This window comes from Pseudophryne corroboree, unplaced genomic scaffold (assembly GCF_028390025.1).
Source record: "Pseudophryne corroboree isolate aPseCor3 unplaced genomic scaffold, aPseCor3.hap2 scaffold_697, whole genome shotgun sequence".
In the NCBI taxonomy this organism is placed as follows: Eukaryota; Metazoa; Chordata; class Amphibia; order Anura; family Myobatrachidae; genus Pseudophryne; species Pseudophryne corroboree.
In genome coordinates this window covers 260,117-281,307 of record NW_026970281.1, presented here as the reverse complement: position 1 = coordinate 281,307, position 21,191 = coordinate 260,117, and the positions used below count along the sequence as shown (strand labels likewise).

The following is a 21,191-nucleotide window of genomic DNA, read 5'->3' as shown; positions in this document are numbered from 1 at the left end:
CAGCACAAGGGAACTCTCATCTGGGGACAACAACTGCAGGGAGAACACATATTTTCAGATGAACATGGGAGGGCAGAAGGCTGCCTAATACTGAAGCACCCCCAAACAACAAACCAAATGCAACAACTAGTACAAGCATTCCTGGGGGAAGTTCTGCAGAAGACGGATTTGCATACGGTGATGTCATCCAAGCAGTGGGCCAAAGTTGGCTGGATCCCTCATCTGCATATGAAAAGAGAAAAGGGGTATGCAGGGCATGGCGGCCTTTTGCGGCGCTTGGATGACCCTTAGTTCGCATTAAACACCCCCACCCTCCTTCGGTGTGGGGCTCATGTTGACAATGCCCCAGCCCCTGAAGCATTCAAGCTGATTTCTTACAGCAGCTTGGCACTGTAACAGCTCCAGAGCTGCTCTGTAAGGCAAGTAAAAGGGTGTGTAGTTTGCATTGTGCATTGGAAGGCACAAAGTAAGCAGACAGGAGGAGAAGTCAGGATAGTGCACAAGGGTATAAAAGGGAGGGGCTCAAGAAAAAAGAAGTGGAAACAGACAGCAAACTAGGCTGGAGAGAGACCTGAGACAAAGAGATCTGAATTATACGAGAGCCGACCAGGGGAAACACAAATTATGCAGTCAAGTTTCCCACATTTGGGGAAATCGCAGGGGCAGCACACCCAGAGTGCAATGGGTGAGCCTTGCCCTGGAAGAAGCACCTTCATGATCATAGTATCTCACCTGGCAGGTAAGTAGGAGTTGGGCTTGAGCTGGGGAGGGTCGCTGCTCGGGCACCCCCCTGTCAAGTGAAGGAGATCCAACTGAGGCAGCACAAGGGAACTCTCGAAAGAAGAACAAGGCTAGAGGAAGATCTGAAACAAAGAAATCTGACTTTTACCAGAGCTGACCAGAGGAAAACACAAACACAGTCCCCCACTACCACAAATAATGCAGTCGAGTTACCCACATTTGGGGAAATCACAGGGGTCAGCATACCCAGAATGCAATGAATGAACCTCACCCTGGGAGAATAATCTTCATGACCATGGTATCTCATATGCAAAATAAGTATGATTTGGGATAGGGCTGGGGAGGGCCGCTGCTCAGGCACATCTCTGTCAAGTAAAGGAGATTCAACTGAGGCAGCACAAGGGAACTCTCATCTGGGGACAACAACTGCAGGGAGAACACATATTTTCAGATGAACATGGGAGGGCAGAAGGCTGCCTAATACTGAAGCACCCCCAAACAACAAACCAAATGCAACAACTAGTGCAAGCATTCCTGTTTGTTTCTGAAGCCAACTTTGACCCACTGCTTGGATGACATCACCATATGCAAATCCATCTGCTGCAGGCCTTCCCCCAGGAATGCTTGCACTCTTTATATGAAATCCGAATCTCGCGAGAATCCGACAGCGGGATGATGACATTTTCCCTTGTTCAGGTTTTCCGAGTCAGGCGGGAACAACCGAGCCTGCCTCGGAGGAGGAGTTCGTGGGGTTCGTGGGGAATTCGGTTCTCGGAGAACCGAACCCGCTCCTCTCTACCTTATACCCATCAATTTTTTTTATTTTCAATCTAAGCCCCTGCAGTTTTCTGTAAGCATCTGCTTTGCTATGATGATCAACAAGTCACAAGGGCAAACACTCAGGGCTTGAGGTGTAGATCTTAGGACCAGCTGCTACAAGCATGGCAGAGGTGTCACTATCACTGGTGACACCCAGAGAGGTGGCGAGGGAGATTGTAATGCAGTGCGCGCAGATAAGCAGCGCAATGGTAAAAAGGAGGCATGGTTTCATAGGTAGGGGCGTGGCCTGGTGGCCTGAATCTACATTTTGTTGCTCCGGGTGTCCCGGGGGTTGGGGGCTGCACCGGGGACAAGTGTGTGAGCGGTGCTGGCTCCTGCACAGTGACATGGCATGGCCACTAGAGATGTGCACCGGAAATTTTTCGGGTTTTGTGTTTTGGTTTTGGGTTCGGTTCCGCGGCCGTGTTTTGGGTTCGAACGCATTTTGGCTAAACCTCACCGAATTTTTTTTGTCGGATTCGGGTGTGTTTTGGATTCGGGTGTTTTTTTCAAAAAACCCTAAAAAACAGCTTAAATCATAGAATTTGGGAGTCATTTTGATCCCAAAGTATTATTAACCTCAATAACCATAATTTCCACTAATTTTCAGTCTATTCTTAACACCTCACACCTCACAATATTATTTTTAGTCCTAAAATTTGCACCGAGGTCGCTGGATGACTAAGCTCAGTGACCCAAGTGGCCGACACAAACACCTGGCCCATCTAGGAGTGGCACTGCAGTGTCACGCATGATGGCCCTTCCAAAAAACACTCCCCAAACAGCACATGACGCAAAGAAAAAAAGAGGCGCAATGAGGTAGCTGTGTGACTAAGCTCAGCGACCCAAGTGGCCGACACAAACACCTGGCCCATCTAGGAGTGGCACTGCAGTGTCACGCAGGATGGCCCTTCCAAAAAACACTCCCCAAACAGCACATGACGCAAAGAAAAAAAGAGGCGCAATGAGGTAGCTGTGTGACTAAGCTCAGCGACCCAAGTGGCCGACACAAACACCTGGCCCATCTAGGAGTGGCACTGCAGTGTCACGCAGGATGGCCCTTCCAAAAACACTCCCCAAACAGCACATGACGCAAAGAAAAAAAGAGGCGCAATGAGGTAGCTGTGTGACTAAGCTCAGCGACCCAAGTGGCCGACACAAACACCTGGCCCATCTAGGAGTGGCACTGCAGTGTCACGCAGGATGGCCCTTCCAAAAAACACTCCCCAAACAGCACATGACGCAAAGAAAAAAAGTGGCGCAATGAGGTAGCTGTGTGACTAAGCTCAGCGACCCAAGTGGACGACACAAACACCTGGCCCATCTAGGAGTGTCACTGCAGTGTCACGCAGGATGGCCCTTCCAAAAAACACTCCCCAAACAGCACATGACGCAAAGAAAAAAAGAGGCGCAATGAGGTAGCTGTGTGACTAAGCTCAGCGACCCAAGTGGCCGACACAAACACCTGGCCCATCTAGGAGTGGCACTGCAGTGTCACGCAGGATGGCCCTTCCAAAAAACACTCCCCAAACAGCACATGACGCAAAGAAAAATAAAAGAAAAAAGAGGTGCAAGGTGGAATTGCCTTGGGCCCTCCCACCCACCCTTATGTTGTATAAACAGGACATGCACACTTTAACCAACCCATCATTTCAGTGACAGGGTCTGCCACACGACTGTGACTGAAATGACGGGTTGGTTTGGACCCCCACCAAAAAAGAAGCAATAAATCTCTCCTTGCACAAACTGGCTCTATAGAGGCAAGATGTCCACCTCATCATCATCCTCCGATTCATCACCGTGTACATCCCCCTCCTCACAGATTATCAATTCGTCCCCACTGGAATCCACCATCTCAGCTCCCTGTATACTTTGTGGAGGCAATTGCTGCTGGTCAATGTCTCCACGGAGCAATTGATTATAATTCATTTTAATGAACATCATCTTCTCCACATTTTCTGGAAGTAACCTCGTACGCCGATTGCTGACAAGGTGAGCGGCGGCACTAAACACTCTTTCGGAGTACACACTTGTGGGAGGGCAACTTAGGTAGAATAAAGCCAGTTTGTGCAAGGGCCTCCAAATTGCCTCTTTTTCCTGCCAGTATACGTACGGACTGTCTGACGTGCCTACTTGGATGCGGTCACTCATATAATCCTCCACCATTCTTTCAATGGTGAGAGAATCATATGCAGTGACAGTAGACGACATGTCCGTAATCGTTGGCAGGTCCTTCAGTCCGGACCAGATGTCAGCATCAGCAGTCGCTCCAGACTGCCCTGCATCACCGCCAGCGGGTGGGCTCGGAATTCTGAGCCTTTTCCTCGCACCCCCAATTGCGGGAGACTGTGAAGGAGGAGCTGTTGACCGATCAAGTTCCGCTTGACTTGATAATTTTCTCACCAGCAGGTCTTTGAACCCCTGCAGACTTGTGTCTGCCGGAAAGAGAGATACAACGTAGGTTTTAAATCTAGGATCGAGCACGGTGGCCAAAATGTAGTGCTCTGATTTCAACAGATTGACCACCCGTGAATCCTGGTTAAGCGAATGAAGGGCTCCATCCACAAGTCCCACATGCCTAGCGGAATCGCTCTGTCTTAGCTCCTCCTTCAATGTCTCCAGCTTCTTCTGCAAAAGCCTGATGACGGGAATGACCTGACTCAGGCTGGCAGTGTCTGAACTGACTTCACGTGTGGCAAGTTCAAAAGGTTGCAGAACCTTGCACAACGTTGAAATCATTCTCCACTGCGCTTGAGACAGGTGCATTCCACCTCCTATATCGTGGTCAGATGTATAGGCTTGAATGGCCTTTTGCTGCTCCTCCATCCTCTGAAGCATATAGAGGGTTGAATTCCACCTCGTTTCCACTTCTTGCTTCAGATGATGGCAGGGCAGGTTCAGGCGTTTTTGGTGTTGCTCCAGTCTTCTGTACGTGGTGCCTGTACGCCGAAAGTGTCCCGCAATTCTTGTGGCCACCGACAGCATCTCTTGCACGCCCCTGTCGTTTTTTAAATAATTCTGCACCACCAAATTCAAGGTATGTGCAAAACATGGGACGTGCTGGAATTTGCCCAGATATAATGCACGCACAATATTGCTGGCGTTGTCCGATGCCACAAATCCACAGGAGAGTCCAATTGGGGTAAGCCATTCTGTGATGATCTTCCTCAGTTGCCGTAAGAGGTTTTCATCTGTGTGCGTATTCTGGAAAGCGGTGATACAAAGCGTAGCCTGCCTAGGAAAGAGTTGGCGTTTGCGAGATGCTGCTACTGGTGCCGCCGCTGCTGTTCTTGCGGCGGGAGTCAATACATCTACCCAGTGGGCTGTCACAGTCATATAGTCCTGAGTCTGCCCTGCTCCACTTGTCCACATGTCCGTGGTTAAGTGGACATTGGGTACAACTGCATTTTTTAGGACACTGGTGAGTCTTTTTCTGAGGTCTGTGTACATTTTCGGTATCGCCTGCCTAGAGAAATGGAACCTAGATAGTATTTGGTACCGGGGACACAGTACCTCAATCAAGTCTATAGTTGGCTCTGAAGTAATGATGGATACCGGAACCACGTTTCTCACTGCCCAGGATGCCAAGGCCTCAGTTATCCGCTTTGCAGCAGGATGACTGCTGTGATATTTCATCTTCCTCGCAAAGGACTGTTGGACAGTCAATTGCTTGGTGGAAGTAGTAAAAGTGGTCTTACGACTTCCCCTCTGGGATGACCATCGACTCCCAGCAGCAACAACAGCAGCGCCAGCAGCAGTAGGCGTTACACTCAAGGATGCATCGGAGGAATCCCAGGCAGGAGAGAACTCGTCAGAATTGCCAGTGACATGGCCTGCAGGACTATTGGCATTCCTGGGGAAGGAGGAAATTGACACTGAGGGAGTTGGTGGGGTGGTTTGCGTGAGCTTGGTTACAAGAGGAAGGGATTTACTGGTCAGTGGACTGCTTCCGCTGTCGCCCAAAGTTTTTGAACTTGTCACTGACTTATGATGAATGCGCTGCAGGTGACGTATAAGGGAGGATGTTCCGAGGTGGTTAACGTCCTTACCCCTACTTATTACAGCTTGACAAAGGCAACACACGGCTTGACACCTGTTGTCCGCATTTCTGTTGAAATACTTCCACACCGAAGAGCTGATTTTTTTTGTATTTTCACCAGGCATGTCAATGGCCATATTCCTCCCACGGACAACAGGTGTCTCGCCGGGTGCCTGACTTAAACAAACCACCTCACCATCAGAATCCTCCTTGTCAATTTCCTCCCCAGCGCCAGCAACACCCATATTCTCCTCATCCTGGTGTACTTCAACACTGACATCTTCAATCTGACTATCAGGAACTGGACTGCGGGTGCTCCTTCCAGCACTTGCAGGGGGCGTGCAAATGGTGGAAGGTGCATGCTCTTCACGTCCAGTGTTGGGAAGGTCAGGCATCGCAACCGACACAATTGGACTCTCCTTGTGGATTTGTGATTTTGAAGAACGCACAGTTCTTTGCTGTGCTTTTGCCAGCTTAAGTCTTTTCATTTTTCTAGCGAGAGGCTGAGTGCTTCCATCCTCATGTGAAGCTGAACCACTAGCCATGAAGATAGGCCAGGGCCTCAGCCGTTCCTTGCCACTCCGTGTGGTAAATGGCATATTGGCAAGTTTACGCTTCTCCTCCGACGATTTTTATTTAGATTTTTGAGTCATTTTTTTACTGATCTTTTGTGTTTTGGATTTTACATGCTCTGTACTATGACATTGGGCATCGGCCTTGGGAGACGACGTTGATGGAATTTCATCGTCTCGGCCATGACTAGTGGCAGCAGCTTCAGCACGAGGTGGAAGTGGATCTTGATCTTTCCCTATTTTTGGAACCTCAACATTTTTGTTCTCCATATTTTAATAGGCACAACTAAAAGGCACCTCAGGTAAACAATGGAGATGGATGGATACTAGTATACTTATGGATGACGAGTGACTGACGACACAGAGGTAGCTACAGCCGTGGACTACTGTACTGCGTCTGCTAGTATAGAGATGATAATTAATGATATAAAAAAAAATATATATATAACTACTGTAGGTATATATAATATAATGACGGACCTGGTGGACACTGTCAGCAGACTGCTAAACTACTAGTATGAAGAAGATAGAAAAAAACTTCCACCACAGGTAGGTAGGTATACAATTATGGACGAGCACTGACGACACAGAGATAGCCACAGCCGTGGCCTACCGTACTGCGTCTGCTAGTATAGAGATGATAATTAATGATATAAAAAAAAATATATATAACTACTGTAGGTATATATAATATAATGACGGACCTGGTGGACACTGTCAGCAGACTGCTAAACTACTAGTATGAAGAAGATAGAAAAAAAAAACCACCACAGTTAGGTATACAATTATGGACGAGTGACGACACAGAGGTAGGTACAGCCGTGGACTACCGTACTGCGTCTGCTAGTATAGATAATATACTAAATATATTACTACTGTAGGTATATAATATAATGACGGACCTGGTGGACACTGTCAGCAGACTCCTAAACTACTAGTATGAAGAAGATAGAAAAAAAAACCCCACCACAGGTAGGTATACAATTATGGACGAGCACTGACGACACAGAGGTAGGTACAGCCGTGGACTACCGTACTGCATCTGCTAGTATAGATAATATAATAAATATATTACTACTGTAGGTATATAATATAATGACGGACCTGGTGGACACTGTCAGCAGACTGCTAAACTGCTAGTATGAAGAAGATAAAAAAAAACCCCACCACAGGTAGGTAGGTATACAATTATGGACGAGCACTGACGACACAGAGATAGCCACAGCCGTGGACTACCGTACTGCGTCTGCTAGTATAGATAATATAATAAATATATTACTACTGTAGGTATATAATATAATGATGGACCTGGTGGACACTGTCAGTAGACTCCTAAACTACTAGTATGAAGAAGATAGAAAAAAAAAAACCACCACAGGTAGGTAGGTATACAATTATGGACGAGCACTGACGACACAGAGATAGCCACAGCCGTGGACTACCGTACTGCGTCTGCTAATATAGAGATGATAAAGATGAAAAAAAATATATAACACTACTGCAGGTAAATATTTATATAATATATGTATGACGGACCTGCTGGACACTGTCAGCAGAATGCATTTATAGAATAAAAAAAAACACCACAGGAGTGTTTAACTTTTTCAGGCAGACAATATACTGGTGGTCACACTGGCAGCAAAAGTGTGCACTGTACTCCTGCTATAACTGCTCCCCAGTCTCCCCCACAATTAAGCTGTGTGAGCAGTGAGCACTCAGCACAGTCAGATATACATAGATGATATATCATGCAGCACACTGAGGCTGAGCACAGATATGGTATGTGTATCGTTTTTTTTCAGGCAGAGAACGGATTATAAATAATAAAACTGGTGGTCACTATCAGCAAAACTCTGCACTACTGAGTACTCCTGACAAGTTCAACTGCTCCCCAAATTAGTAGTAAATCAAATGTCACTCGTCTCTATCTTCTAATCTAAACGGAGAGGACGCCAGCCACGTCCTCTCCCTATCAATCTCAATGCACGTGTGAAAATGGCGGCGACGCGCGGCTCCTTATATAGAATCCAAGTCTCGTGAGAATCCGACAGCGGGATGATGACGTTCGGGCGCGCTCGGGTTAACCGAGCAAGGCGAGAGGATCCGAGTCTGCTCGGACCCGAGCAAAAAAGGGTGAAGCTCGGGCGGGTTCGGATTCCGAGGAACCGAACCCGCTCATCTCTTATGGCCACCCAGCATGACGCCTCCCTTCTTGACCATGCTGTAATTGCAGTCGCACTGCAGTTCAGCGTGATCATAAAAAATGGTGTAGCCTCCTGCTGGTGCAGACTGTATGTGCGCGCAGGAAGCCGCCACCATTTTTGTGATCACAGCGGCTGAATGTGATGTCATACAGCTGCTGTGACCACGCCCCCTGTGTCTCCTCCATTGCAGACCCCATTTTGAAGCCTTGCCCCCGCACCGCTCCATCCCTGACTTGGAAATGGAGTGTTGCTGACCCCCCTCTCCCCCCCTGCCCCGATTGACAGGCAGAGGCGATCGCATTCTCTGTGGGGTGCTGCAGAAAATGCAGGCACATGCGTATGCTCTTAGCAATTTTTGCAGTTGGATCACTTATTGTGATTGCAATCCAACCTGAATCAGGCCCTATTACCTATCACAATGCGCTGCGGGCAGTACAAAATTGGTTTAATATAGGAGAAAACCCCCCAGACCTGTGCTCCTTAACTGTACCTGGTGGCTAGTGGAGCGGCTGCCCAGTAATCAGTGTCCACGCCAGTGCGCACACGGTCCACCCCCTACGGCCACGCTCCCCTTCATCAGCGGCCTCGTGATCCGGAAGGGCGGTGTGTGTGTGACTGACCTTAGGAAGAATCCGGAGCCTCCGCTGCAGTGACCCAGCAACCAGGGCACGGGAGTATACAGTGCCGCTGGGAGTGATGAAGCTGCAGTAAAGATGTCTATTAGACCTAGCCTGCTGCAGCCCTTGTAGATTCTCATAAAACAAGTTCTTCTTTTCTTGTCAAAATGAATAGCTAAGAATTGGCTTCCTGAGGCAGGCCCCTGTTAAGTGGCCTGCTACTGAAGGCACCAACTACAAACTGAGCTCCCTGTTCATGGAAGCGGGGTTATAGAGGAGGATGCGCTGAGCATCTTGGGAACAGTCAAAAGCTTTGAGTCGGTTGGTGCCTCAGATCAAGATCCTACTCTACACCCCAATGTGAATCCTTGTGGAGTCCTGTGTACCCCACAGAAGAAATTAATGTGTCACACCCATTGGCATCAACCTTAGAATAGCTGCTGATGGGCACAATTGAGAAAGGAAGGGGGGGGGGGGACATTTGAATCCAGCACATAGATGCAATTCAAATATGTAATTTGTACCTTCCTATTTTAAAATATAATGGATGAACTTCACCCTGTGAGAACAATCTTCATGATCAAGAGATCTCATATGCAAAATAAGTATGAGTTGGGATAGGGCTGGGGAGGGTGGCTGCTCGGGCAGCCCCTCCCCCATCAAGTTAAGGAGATTCAACTGAGGAAGCACAAGGGAACTCTCGTCTGGGGACAACAACTGCAGGGAGACCACATCTTTTCAGATGAACATGGGAGGGCGGAAGGCTGCCTAATACTGAAGCACCATCAAATATCAAACCATATGCAACAACTAGTACAAGCATTCCTGGGGGAAGGTCTGCAGCAGACGGATTTGCATACGGTGATGTCATCCAAGCAGTGGGCCAAAGTTGGCTGGAACCCTCATCTGCATATGAAAAGAGAAAAGGGGCATGCAGGGCATGGCGGCCTTTTGCGGTGCTTGGATGACCCCTAGTTCGCATTAAACACCCCCACCCTCCTTTGGTGTGGGGCTCATGTTGGCTATGCCCCAGCCCCTGAAGCATTCAAGCTGATTTCTTGCAGCAGCTGGGCACTGTAACAGCTCCAGAGCTGCTCTGTAAGGCAACTAAAAGGGTGTGGGCCCTGCAGCACTACCTGTAGTTCGCATTGTGCGTTGGAAGGCACAAAGTAAGCAGACGGGAGAAGTCAGGATAGTGCGCAAGGGCATAGAAGGGAGTGGCTCCAGAAAAGAGAAGTGGAAACAGACAGCAAACTAGGCTGGAGAGAGACCTGAGACAAAGAGATCTGAATTATACGAGAGCCGACCAGGGGAAACACAAATTATGCAATCAAGTTTCCCACATTTGGGGAAATCACAGGAGCAGCACACCCAGAGTGCAATGGGTGAGCCTTGCCCTGGGAGAAGCACCTTCATGATCATAGTATCTCACCTGGCAGGTAAGTAGGAGTTGGGCTAGAGCTGGGGAGGGTCACTGCTCGGGCACCCCCCTGTCAAGTGAAGGAGATCCAACTGAGGCAGCACAAGGGAACTCTCGAAAGAAGAACAAGGCTAGAGGAATATATGAGACAAAGAAATCTGACTTTTACCAGAGCTGACCAGAGGAAAACACAAACACAGTCCCCCACTAGCACAAAAAATGCAGGCGAGTTTCCCACATTTGGGGAAATCACAGGGGTCAGCATACCCAGAATGCAATGAATGAACCTCACCCTGGGTGAACAATCTTCATGACCATGGTGTCTCCTATGCAAAATAAGTATGATTTGGGATAGGGCTGGGAGGGCCGCTGCTCAGGCACATCTCTGTCAAGTAAAGGAGATTCAACTGAGGCAGCACAAGGGAACTCTCATCTGGGGACAACAACTGCAGGGAGAACACATATTTTCAGATGAACATGGGAGGGCAGAAGGCTGCCTAATACTGAAGCACCCCCAAACAACAAACCAAATGCAACAACTAGTGCAAGCATTCCTGGGGCAAGGCCTGCAGCAGATGGATTTGCATATGGTGATGTCATCCAAGCAGTGGGTCAAAGTTGGCTTCAACCCTCATCTGCATATGAAAAGAGAAAAGGGGCGTGCAGGGCATGGCGGCCTTTTGCGGTGCTTGGATTACCCCTAGTTCGCATTAAACACCCCCACCCACCTTTGGTGTGGGGCTCATGTTGGCCATGCCCCATCCCCTGAAGCATTCAAGCTGATTTCTTGCAGCAGCTGGGCACTGTAACAGCTCCAGAGCTGCTCTTTAAGGCAAGTAAAAGATTGTGTGGGCCCTGCAGCACTACCTGTAGTTTGCATTGTGCATTGGAAGGCACAAAGTAAGCAGACGGGAGGAGAAGTCAGGATAGTGCACAAGGGTATAGAAGGGAGGGGCTCAAGATAAAAGAAGTGGAAACAGACAGCAAACTAGGCTGGAGAAAGACCTGAGACAAAGAGATCTGAATTATACGAGAGCCGACCAGAGGAAACACAAATTATGCAGTCAAGTGTCCCACATTTGGGGAAATCGTAGGAGCAGCACACCCAGAGTGCAATGGGTGAGCCTTGCCCTGGGAGAAGCACCTTCCTGATCATAGTATCTCACCTGGCAGGTAAGTAGGAGTTGGGCTAGAGCTGGGGAGGGTCGCTGCTCGGGCACCCCCCTGTCAAGTGAAGGAGATCCACCTGAGGCAGCACAAGGGAACTCTCGAAAGAAGAACAAGGCTAGAGGAAAATCTGAGACAAAGAAATCTGAGTTTTAACAGAGCTGACCAGAGGAAAGCACAAACACAGTCCCCCACTACCACAAATAATGCAGTCGAGTTTCCCACATTTGGGTAAATCACAGGGGTCAGCATACCCAAAATGCAATGAATGAACCTCACCCTGGGAGAACAATCTTCATGACCATGGTATCTCCTATGCAAAATAAGTATGATTTGGGATAGGGCTGGGGAGGGCCGCTGCTCATGCACATCTCTGTCAAGTAAAGGAGATTCAACTGAGGCAGCACAAGGGAACTCTCATCTGGGGACAACAACTGCAGGGAGAACACATATTTTCAGATGAACATGGGAGGGCAGAAGGCTGCCTAATACTGAAGCACCCCCAAACAACAAACCAAATGCAACAACTAGTGCAAGCATTCCTGGGGGAAGTTCTGCAGAAGACGGATTTGCATACGGTGATGTCATCCAAGCAGTGGGCCAAAGTTGGCTGGAACCCTCATCTGCATATGAAAAGAGAAAAGGGGTATGCAGGGCATGGCGGCCTTTTGCGGCGCTTGGATGACCCTTAGTTCGCATTAAACACCCCCACCCTCCTTCGGTGTGGGGCTCATGTTGGCCATGCCCCATCCCCTGAAGCATTCAAGCTGATTTCTTGCAGCAGCTTGGCACTGTATCAGCTCCAGAGCTGCTCTGTAAGGCAAGTAAAAGGGTGTGGGCCCTGCAGCACTACCTGTAGTTTGCATTGTGCATTGGAAGGCACAAAGTAAGCAGACAGGAGGAGAAGTCAGGATAGTGCACAAGGGTATAAAAGCGAGTTTCCCACATTTGGGAAAATCACAGGGGTCAGCATACCCAGAATGCAATGAATGAACCTCACCCTGGGAGAACAATCTTCATGACCATGGTATCTCCTATGCAAAATAAGTATGATTTGGGATAGGGCTGGGGAGGGCCGCTGCTCAGGCACATCTCTGTCAAGTAAAGGAGATTCAACTGAGGCAGCACAAGGGAACTCTCATCTGGGGACAACAACTGCAGGGAGAACACATATTTTCAGATAAAAATCTTGGTCATGCTCTGGTTTCTCTTCAGAACGAACAAATCTTTCGCCTTTTATTAAAGATTTCCGTGGAGAGGAGCAAAACCGAGTTTTATCTCAATTTTTGCATGCCCCATCTTTTTGGGGTTTCTTTTATCGGTTAAAAGATAGAATGAGTGTGCTTTAATGTAAGCTCATTTGCATAGAAATGACAGTAAATGTTTGTTTCTTTTCAAACAGAACTTTCTTGACCATGCTACTTGCTTGAAAGATCTGGGAGCACATGGAATACAGTACAAACCATGCTTATAGCAAGGAGAAGCCAGGTGAGAAATCTGCTTACTTTCAAGTTGGGCGCTCACTTTGATCTGAATGAGGACTGCTGGCACAGCATTTAGGCGACAGGTGGAATCTTGGTCATGCTCTGGTTTCTCTTCAGAACGAACAAATCTTTCGCCTTTTATTAAAGATTTCTGTGGAGAGGAGCAAAACTGAGTTTTATCTCAATTTTTGCATGCCCCATATTATTGGGGTTTCTTTTATCAGTTTCTTGTTAGCTTTAATGTAAGTTTATTTGCATAACAATGACTATAAATGTCTGTTTCTTTTCAAGCAGAACTTTCTTGACCATTCTAATTGCTTGAAAGATCTGGGAGCACATGGAAAAGAGTACAAACCATGCTTATAGCAAGGGGAAGCCTGGTGAGAAATCTGCTTTCTTTCTTTCAAATTGGGTGCTCACTTTGCGCTGAATGAGGACTGCTGGCATGGCACTCAGGCGACAGGTGGAATCTTAGTCATACTCTGGTTTCTCTTCAAAACGAACAGATCTTTCGCCTTTTACTAAAGATTTCCGTGGAGAGGAGCAAAACTGAGTTTTATCTCAATTTTTGCATGCTCCGTCTTATTGGGGTTTCTTTTATCGGTTTAAAGATAGAACGAGTGTGCTTTAATGTAAGCTCATTTGCATAGAAATGACAGTAAATGTTTGTTTCTTTTCAAACAGAACTTTCTTGACTATACTAAATGCTTGAAAGATCTGGGAGCACATGGAAAAGAGTACAAACCATGTTTATAGCAAGGGGAAGCCTGGTGAGAAATCTGCTTTCTTTCTTTCAAATTGGGTGCTCACTTTGAGCTGAATGAGGACTGCTGGCATGGCACTCAGGCGACAGGTGGAATCTTGGTCATGTTCTGGTTTCTCTTCAGAACGAACAAATCTTTCGCCTTTTACTAAAGATTTCCGTGGAGAGGAGCAAAACTGAGTTTTATCTCAATTTTTGCATGCCCCATCTTATTGGGATTTTATTTTATCGGTTTAAAGATAGAACGAGTGTGCTTTAATGTAAGCTCATTTGCATAGAAATGACAGTAAATGTTTGTTTCTTTTCAAACAGAACTTTCTTGACCACACTAATTGCTTGAAAGATCTGGGAGCACATGGAAAAGAGTACAAACCATGTTTATAGCAAGGGGAAGCCTGGTGAGAAATCTGCTTTCTTTCTTTCAAATTGGGTGCTCACTTTGAGCTGAATGAGGATTGCTGGCATGGCACTCAGGCGACAGGTGGAATCTTGGTCATGCTCTGGTTTCTCTTCAAAACGAACAGATCTTTCGCCTTTTACTAAAGATTTCCGTGGAGAGGAGCAAAACTGAGTTTTATCTCAATTTTTGCATGCTCCGTCTTATTGGGGTTTCTTTTATCGGTTTAAAGATAGAACGAGTGTGCTTTAATGTAAGCTCATTTGCATAGAAATGACAGTAAATGTTTGTTTCTTTTCAAACAGAACTTTCTTGACTATACTAATTGCTTGAAAGATCTGGGAGCACATAGAAAAGAGTACAAACCATGTTTATAGCAAGGGGAAGCCTGGTGAGAAATCTGCTTTCTTTCATTCAAATTGGGTGCTCACTTTCAGCTGAATGAGAACTGCTGGCATGGCACTCAGGCGACAGGTGGCATCTTGGTCATGCTCTGGTTTCTCTTCAGAACTAACAAATATTTCGCCTTTTATTAAAGATTTCCGTGGAGAGGAGCAAAACTGAGTTTTATCTCAATTTTTGCATGCCCCATATTATTGGGGTTTCTTTTATCAGTTTAAAGACAGAACGAGTGTGCTTTCTTGTTAGCTTTAATGTAAGTTTATTTGCATAACAATGACAGTAAATGTTGTTTCTTTTCAAACAGAACTTTCTTGACCATGCTACTTGCTTAAAGGTCTGGGAGCACATGGAAAACAGTACAAACCATGCAGTATCACAAGAGCCTTTATTTGATCTTTCATGAAGATAGAGCAGAATTGAGGACACGTCAACAATTTCTGCCGAAGGTGGTTCATCTTTCCACATGGTGCCTTTGGCCACTGACACCTTCGTTGAGTCAAAGTCTCTGGCTGTGGTCAGAACTTTGAAAATGTATGTCACCAGAACGGTTCAGATTAGGAAAACAGAGGCTCTGTTTGTCCTGTATGCTCCCAACAGGATTTGGTGTCCTGCTTCCATGCAGACCATTATGCGCTGGATCTGTGGTAAGATTCAGCATGCTCGTTCCACGGCAGGATTGCCGTTACTGAAGTAGGTGAAGACCCATTCTACTAGAAAGGTGGGTTCATCCTTGGCAGCTGGTCGGGGAGTCTCGGCATTGCAACTTTGCCGAGCAGCTATTTAGTAAACACTTTTGCTAAGTTTTACAAGTTTGATACCTTGGCTGATGATAACCTTAAGTTGGGTCATTCGGTGCTGCAGAGTCGTACGCACTCTCCCACCCGTTCAAGAGCTTTGGTATAACCCCATGGTTCTTAATGTGACCCCAGCATCCTCTAGGTCGTATGAGAAAATAGGATTTTAATACCTACCGGTAAATCCTTTTCTCTTAGTCTGTAGAGGATGCTGGGCACCCGTCCCAGTCCATACTGTGTCTGCAGTTATTACTTGTGGTTATACACATGTTGTGTTATGGTTCTGGTCAGCTTTTTGCTGCAATTGTTCATGCCGTTGGCTTGTGTTCTGTTGAATGCCACGTTCTGCGGCATGTTTAAGGTGTGAGCTGGTAAGATGCTCACCTTAGTTTAACAATAAATCCTTTCCTCGAAATGTCCGTCTCCCTGGGCACAGTTCCTATAACTGGAGTCTGGAGGAGGGGCATAGAGGGAGGAGCCAGTTCACACCCTTTGAAAGTCTTAAAGTGCCCATGTCTCTTGCGGATCCCGTCTATACCCCATGGTTCTTAATGTGACCCCAGCATCCTCTACGGACTAAGAGAAAATAATGCCCTTGCGCACTATCCTGACTTCTCCTCCCGTCTGCTTACTTTGTGCCTTCCAACGCACAATGCGAACTACAGGTGGTGCTGCAGGGCCCACACCCTTTTACTTGCCTTACAGAACAGCTCTGGAGCTGTTACAGTGCCCAGCTGCTGCAAGAAATCAGCTTGAATGCTTCAGGGGATGGGGCATGGCCAACATGAGCCCCACACCAAAGGAGGGTGGGGGTGTTTAATGTGAACTAGGGGTCATCCAAGCACTGCAAAAGGCCGCCATGCCCTGCATGCCCCTTTTCTCTTTTCATATGCAGATGAGGGTTCCAGTCAACTTTGGCCCACTGCTTGGATAACATCACCGTATGCAAATCCGTCTGCTGCAGACCTTCCCCCAGGAATGCTTGTACTAGTTGTTGCATATGGTGCTTCAGTATTAGGCAGCCTTCCGCCCTCCCATGTTCATCTGAAAAGATGTGGTCTCCCTGCAGTTGTTGTCCCCAGACGAGAGTTCCCTTGTGCTTCCTCAGTTGAATCTCCTTAACTTGACGGGGGAGGTGCTGCCCGAGCAGCCCTCCCCAGCCCTATCCCAACTCATATTTATTTTGCATATGAGATCTCTTGATCATGAAGATTGTTCTCACAGGGTGAGGTTCATCCATTATATTTTAAAATAGGAAGGTACGAATTACATATTTGAATTGCATCTATGTGCTGGATTCAAATGTCCCCCCCCCTTCCTTTCTCAATTGTGCCCGTCAGCAGCTATTCTAAGGTTGCTGCCAATGGGTGTGACACATTAATTTTAGTGGAGGAAAGTGCAGTGCACCAAAACATAAGCTGACACAATCATGGAGAATGCGCCAGCATATATGCTCTTCTATCTATATTTTGCAAACCTGCTCTTGTCCCCTCCAGCTGCTCTATGTAGATTTAACGTCTGGCAAGGTGCATAACCCACTGACAAGCAGGAACACTCCTGCATGAGTTTTCTCTCTCACTAGCTGGATGATACACAATCATTTGCATGCGCTCCACTTCCGACACACCACCCACCCAACCACCCAGTCACCAGAGCCACCCACAAGCCAACTGGCTCCGTGATTTAATTTGCACAGTGTAGTCATCCAGGCAGCATGTCCTTCTCAATGGAAGGATCTCTGGTTCCATGGAATCTTCCGCATTGGAATGCTGCGGAACAAAAAGGATTTAAATATTCAGCTTGCTAGCATTCAATGTACCTGCGGCTTGGCTCTAGCACATGGGTCTTCATCCTGTGGCCCTCCAGCTGCTGTGAAACTACACATCCCAGCATGCCCTGCCACAGTTTTGCTATTAAGGTATGCTAAAACTGAGGCAGGGCATGCTGGGATGTGTAGTTCCACAGCAGCTGGAGGGTCGCAGGTTGAAGACCCATGTTTTAGCATGCCTGTTCTATGATGCATGTTCCATGATGTCACAATCAGCTTGGAATGGGGTGTCTAGCAGGCATTTGCTGACAGCCACTTGAGGGAGACACACATCAGGAGATGCAGCATATCGGAGGTCTTCGATGCCTTTCCAGCAAATGCACACCACCTGCTGCTGGTCTGGACACAAAACAATGCCCACAATCGAAGTCCCAAAATGCCCAACTACAGGATTCATGTAAGTAGTGAATTTAGGAATGAATTTAGAAGTAGGAAATTAAGTTAGTTCACAAGTACATTCAAATTCAGATCTAAAGACTAAACACAAAACACAAAATAAGACTCCACAGAGCAATTATCAGGTGTCTTTATTAATTGTTGCATTTAAAAAATCAAGCAATTAGGGAGCACAATGTTGCGACAATGTAACCCTATTTGCAAAATAGTACTAAATAAGTTTGTCGATGTAAGACATTTGCAAAGGCGCAAACAAAACACGCTGGAAAATGCAACTGAATCTGTTTTTGGAGGTTAGAAAAGATGCAGGATCAAGTAGCTCCATGGGTAGGGTGTTTGATTAGAATTCAACAGGTTATAGGTTTGAATCCTGGGTATGATAGTTTGAGGTGTTATTTAATAAAGCATGTTTATATATTAGTCACACATGGCTTACTTGTACAAATGGCATGTCACCAGTTAGTGCTGACTGCTGATATGCCATTTGCACTAAAACAAATTAAAATGGTAAAAGTTATTGTACTTTAAGTAAAAATAAAAGCTAAAATATCAATCCCAGTTTTGGATTACTTTAATGAACAAAAAAAAAATGCATATAGCAAAGGATAGTTTCAATCTGCCTACCTCTGGGTTATGGACCCAGCATGCTTCCATTACAGTACTCTGCTGCACATGTAAGTGCAAGAGATCCTGAAGCACTCACTCATCATGGGAAAGTACCAATGTGTTTCTTCATTGGTTGATGGAAGAAACATCTTACAAAAACTCTCCACATTATTGACTTTTTAAAATGTTTCTAGGAATCGTTCTAGATGAATGCTTATTAGCCTTTGTCAGTATGGACTTTTACAAAGTGTTGCTGTGGCGCAATCAGTTACTGTGTAAGGCTATTAACCAAAAGGTTGGTGGTTCAATCCCACCCAGGGACGTAATTGACCTTGTTATCAGATTTTGGTGATCTTTATGTAGACAAGTGAAAATTTCAAACCCCCTCTTATGGTGTAGGGTACCTGGCCTTCTCTGATGTAATCAGAGTTAGATTTGATTCAGTGATTTTATAAAAACAGCTAGGAAGCACAATTTAGCAGTGGGTTGCAGAGAAAAAGAAATATGCTGGCAAAAAAATCCAATTGAGTGATTAAACAGCTTTTCATTTTCTGGCTTTATTTTTATGCTAACAAATTTGTTCTCTGAAAAGTGTCCACAAAGCCAAGTTTCTGATTAACACATTTGTAGGGATGGTTTTTAACCTATTACTAAATTAAACTTGCTTCATTGGAAAGGCAGCAAGATGCATCCTCATTTCAATATCTACTGAAATAATACAGGTTGACACCAGGAAACATTAACGCCACTGCATCCTTTGTGCTTTCTCATGTGGAAGTCTGTTTAATGTGAAAACAAGGTGATATCTAATTAGCACACAGGTAAGGAATTAAGAAAATCTTTATTTAAGGGTGAAGATGTTTCTCACAAAATCGTTGCCCCAATGCATCATTGAAATTCAAGCTGGAAAGATGATTTTAATATATCACTTGTACATTTTGTATTGCTCTTCTGGTGACAATGTAGTTTGTTTTTGTCAATTACCATTTTAATAATCGGGTAAAGAAAATTAAGTGGATTTTTGAAAGAAAACAATACTGTCAATATACTATTAAAACAAATGAAAATGGTAAAAGTTATTGTACTTTAAGTAAAAATAAAAGAGCAAAAATATCAATCCCAGTTTTGGATTACTTTAATTAACAAAAAAAAAACGCATATAGCAGAGGATAGTTTCAATCTGCCTACCTCTGGGCTATGGACCCAGCATGCTTCCATTACAGTACTCTGCTGCACATGTAATTGCAAGAGATCCTGAAGCACTCACTCATCATGGGAAAGTACCAATGTGTTTCTTCATTGGTTGATGGAAGAAACATCTTACAAAAACTCTCCAGATTATTGACTATTTAAAGTTTTTCTAGGAAACGTTCTAGATGAATGCTTATTAGCCTTTGTCAGTATGTACTTTTGCAAAGTGTCGCTGTGGCGCAATCAGTTAGTGTGTACAGCTATTAACCAAAAGGTTGGTGGTTCAATCCCACCCAGGGATGTAATTGACCTTGTTATCAGATTTTGGTGATCTTTAAGTAGACAAGTCAAAATTTCAAAAACCCCTGTTATGGTGTAGGGTACCTGGCCTTCTCTGATGTAATCAGAGTTAGATTTGATTCAGTGATTTTATAAAAACAGCTAGGAAGCACAATTTAGCAGTGGTTTGCAGAGAAAAAGAAATATGCTGGCAAAAAAATCAAATTGAGTGATTAAACAGCTCTTCATTTTCTGGCTTTATTTTTATGCTAACAAATTTGTTCTCTGAAAAGTGTCCACAAAGCCAAGTATCTGATTAACATCTTTGTAGGGATGGTTTTTCACCTATTACTAAATTAAACTTGCTTCATTGGAAAGGCAGCAAGATGCATCCTCATTTCAATATCTACTGAAATAATACAGGTTGACACCAGGAAACATTAACGCCACTGCATCCTTGCTGCTTTCTCATGTGGAAGTCTGTTTAATGTGAAAACAAGGTGATATCTAATTAGCACACAGGTAAGGAATTAAGAAAATCTTTATTTAAGGGTGAAGATGTTTCTCACAAAATCGTTGCCCCAATGCATCATTGAAATTCAAGCTGGAAAGATGATTTTAATATATCACTTGTACATTTTGTATTGCTCTTCTGGTGACAATGTAGTTTGTTTTTGTCAATTACCATTTTAATAATAGGGTAAAGAAAATTAAGTGGATTTTTGAAAGAAAACAATACTGTCAATATACTATTAAAACAAATTAAAATGGTAAAAGTTATTGTACTTTAAGTAAAAATAAAAGAGCAAAAATATCAATCCCAGTTTTGGATTACTTTAATTAACAAAAAAAAAAATGCATATAGCAGAGGATAGTTTCAATCTGCCTACCTCTGGGTTAAGGGGCCCAGCATGCTTCCATTGCAGTACTCTGCTGCACATGTAAGTGCAAGAGATCCTGAAGCACTCACTCATCATGGGAAAGTACCAATGCGTTTCTTCATTGGTTGATGGAAGAAACATTTTACAAAAACTCTCCAGATTATTGACTTTTTAAAGTTTTCTAGGAAACGTTCTAGATGAATGCTTATTAACCTTTGTCAGTATGTACTTTTGCAAAGTGTCTCGGTGGTGCAATCGGTTAGTGTGTTTGGTTATTAACCAAAGGGTTGGTGGTTCAATCCCACCCAGGGATGTTATTGACCTTGTCATCAGATTTTGGTGATCTTTAAGTAGACAAGTCAAAATTTCAAACCCCCTCTTATGGTGTAGGGTACCTGGCCTTCTCTGATGTAATCAGAGTTAGATTTGATTAAGTGATTTTATAAAAGAACAGCTAGGAAGCACAACTTAGCAGTGGGTTGCAGAGAAAAAGAAATACGCTTGCAGAAAAATCCAATTGAGTGATTAAACAGCTCTTCATTTTCTGGCTTTATTTTTATGCTAACTAATTTGTTCTCTGAAAAGTGTCCA

At 45.2% G+C, this 21,191-nt stretch overlaps 12 non-coding genes and 1 pseudogene across 12 annotated transcripts; 6 read left to right on the top strand and 7 right to left on the bottom strand.

Moving 5' to 3' along the window:
* Positions 1–584: 584 nt before the first annotated feature.
* LOC135037991 (U1 spliceosomal RNA) lies at positions 585–747 on the bottom strand. The gene has a single exon (XR_010232425.1). It is a non-coding gene; the product is annotated as a U1 spliceosomal RNA (small nuclear RNA).
* Positions 748–899: 152 nt separating this feature from the next.
* LOC135038069 (U1 spliceosomal RNA) lies at positions 900–1,063 on the bottom strand. The gene has a single exon (XR_010232494.1). It is a non-coding gene; the product is annotated as a U1 spliceosomal RNA (small nuclear RNA).
* Positions 1,064–10,276: 9,213 nt separating this feature from the next.
* Positions 10,277–10,439, bottom strand: LOC135038008 (U1 spliceosomal RNA). Its single transcript, XR_010232439.1, has one exon. It is a non-coding gene; the product is annotated as a U1 spliceosomal RNA (small nuclear RNA).
* Positions 10,440–10,591: 152 nt separating this feature from the next.
* Positions 10,592–10,755, bottom strand: LOC135038063 (U1 spliceosomal RNA). The gene has a single exon (XR_010232488.1). It is a non-coding gene; the product is annotated as a U1 spliceosomal RNA (small nuclear RNA).
* A 675-nt stretch (positions 10,756–11,430) lies between these two features.
* On the bottom strand, positions 11,431–11,593 carry LOC135037982 (U1 spliceosomal RNA). The gene has a single exon (XR_010232416.1). It is a non-coding gene; the product is annotated as a U1 spliceosomal RNA (small nuclear RNA).
* Positions 11,594–11,745: 152 nt separating this feature from the next.
* Positions 11,746–11,909, bottom strand: LOC135037964 (U1 spliceosomal RNA). Its single transcript, XR_010232398.1, has one exon. It is a non-coding gene; the product is annotated as a U1 spliceosomal RNA (small nuclear RNA).
* Positions 11,910–12,502: 593 nt separating this feature from the next.
* Positions 12,503–12,630, bottom strand: LOC135038018 (U1 spliceosomal RNA; annotated as a pseudogene).
* Positions 12,631–12,774: 144 nt separating this feature from the next.
* Positions 12,775–12,890, top strand: LOC135038024 (U5 spliceosomal RNA). The gene has a single exon (XR_010232449.1). It is a non-coding gene; the product is annotated as a U5 spliceosomal RNA (small nuclear RNA).
* Positions 12,891–13,160: 270 nt separating this feature from the next.
* LOC135038029 (U5 spliceosomal RNA) lies at positions 13,161–13,276 on the top strand. Its single transcript, XR_010232454.1, has one exon. It is a non-coding gene; the product is annotated as a U5 spliceosomal RNA (small nuclear RNA).
* Positions 13,277–13,540: 264 nt separating this feature from the next.
* LOC135038020 (U5 spliceosomal RNA) lies at positions 13,541–13,656 on the top strand. The gene has a single exon (XR_010232445.1). It is a non-coding gene; the product is annotated as a U5 spliceosomal RNA (small nuclear RNA).
* A 274-nt stretch (positions 13,657–13,930) lies between these two features.
* On the top strand, positions 13,931–14,046 carry LOC135038022 (U5 spliceosomal RNA). The gene has a single exon (XR_010232447.1). It is a non-coding gene; the product is annotated as a U5 spliceosomal RNA (small nuclear RNA).
* Positions 14,047–14,321: 275 nt separating this feature from the next.
* Positions 14,322–14,437, top strand: LOC135038026 (U5 spliceosomal RNA). The gene has a single exon (XR_010232451.1). It is a non-coding gene; the product is annotated as a U5 spliceosomal RNA (small nuclear RNA).
* A 274-nt stretch (positions 14,438–14,711) lies between these two features.
* Positions 14,712–14,827, top strand: LOC135038031 (U5 spliceosomal RNA). Its single transcript, XR_010232456.1, has one exon. It is a non-coding gene; the product is annotated as a U5 spliceosomal RNA (small nuclear RNA).
* Positions 14,828–21,191: the final 6,364 nt, after the last annotated feature.